Raw genomic sequence first — 1,582 nt, forward strand, 5'->3', positions numbered from 1 at the left:
GTTTGTCTGTATATCTATGTTATATGTTTAATGTCCTTTATGTTGGAACCTGTTTCAATGAGCTGTACTGAAAACAAATTCCACCAGCCTGGCTGTGTGGTCATTAAAAGAATCATTCAACAATCATAAGCATCGTCAGGTGTCTTCAATGAAGTCAGTGATGAGGGCAATACATAAAGCCCCATGCACATGACATGTGTGTGTTTCTTCCTTCACAATGGCGTGTCCGTTTTTGAATGAGGTTGCAGGACTAGATGAAGAAGCACTCATTGTGCGCAGAGCTTGTAGACGCGAACGCGTGCTGCGGGACAGGTCGGACCCGTTGCTCCACCATGACGACCACCTGTATGAGCGGTACCGCTTTTCGGCGGATGGGATCCGCTACCTCTGCAGACTGCTGGGTCCGCACATCCAGTGGCGCACAGCACGGAGCCGTGCAATGACGGTCCCACAGATGGTCTGTGTCGCGCTCCGCTTCTTTGCAAGTGGCATGTTCCTCTACTCTGTGGGAGATGCAGAGAACCTGGACAAAGGTGCCATTTGCCGTGCCATCCGGAGCGTGCATCTGGGACTTTAGTGCCAGATGCACGTCTTCATCACCTTCCCAGGCCACAGAAGGATGTGCTATATTAAGGACGGATTCTACAAAATCGCAGTTATGAATTGATTACAAAAAGTGTTCGGCTACTTAACAGTAACAGTAGGATGGGCTACTCATTGTTATTCTTGTTACAGCTTTCCCTAATGTCATCGGTGCGCTGGACTGCACTCACGTGAGAATCAAACACCCCTCAGGTCCTCACGAAGGGGATTTTGTGAACAGGAAATCGTTCCACAGCATCAATGTCCAGGTAAGAATGACCTATGGTTACTGTCACTAAATAAATTAATTATGTGCATCAAATTACATCAATAGACTACATCTTATTGTTACAGATGATCACCAGCGCTTGTCACAAGGTAAGCCACATATTTGATTGATAAGCACCTTGATCATTAAGAGTGTGTCAAAAGTGTTACTATATAACAATTACATCTTGCATCTTGTGAATTCGCTGGCATATTGCTGGGTGACAAAGGGTATGGATGCCAGCCATTCCTCCTCACACCCTTCCCAGACCCCCACACCGTGGCACAGAGAGGCTACAATCTTGCCCATGCGAGAACCAGGGCAAGGATTGAGATGGCATTTGGCCTTCTCAAAGCAAGGTTCCAGTGCCTCCAACACCTGAGGGTCAGCCCAGACAGAGCCTGCGAGATCACCGTTGCCTGCACAGTCCTCCACAACATAGCCACGATCCGGAGGGAAAGGNAGGTTCCAGTGCCTCCAACACCTGAGGGTCAGCCCAGACAGAGCCTGCAAGATCACCGTTGCCTGCGCAGTACTCCACAACATAGCCACGATCCGGAAGGAAAGGGCTCCCAGAGCAGCACCAGGAATGGACTGGGACAATCCGGCAGTGTTCCCGGACAATGTTAATGGCAGAGTGGTCAGAGACCAATATGTAGCCAATTATTTTAGTTGATTTATTTTTGTTTGAAATAGCTGTTTTATTTCCTTGTTCTTAAAATAGCTGCCTTT

At 48.0% G+C, this 1,582-nt stretch overlaps 1 pseudogene; it reads left to right on the top strand.

Annotated features, from left to right (window-relative positions):
* Nucleotides 1-217: 217 nt before the first annotated feature.
* On the top strand, nt 218-1,480 carry LOC126402375 (putative nuclease HARBI1; annotated as a pseudogene).
* The last annotated feature ends 102 nt before the right edge of the window (nt 1,481-1,582 follow it).

The sequence above is a fragment of the Epinephelus moara genome, chromosome 16 (assembly GCF_006386435.1).
Source record: "Epinephelus moara isolate mb chromosome 16, YSFRI_EMoa_1.0, whole genome shotgun sequence".
Taxonomy (NCBI): domain Eukaryota; kingdom Metazoa; phylum Chordata; class Actinopteri; order Perciformes; family Serranidae; genus Epinephelus; species Epinephelus moara.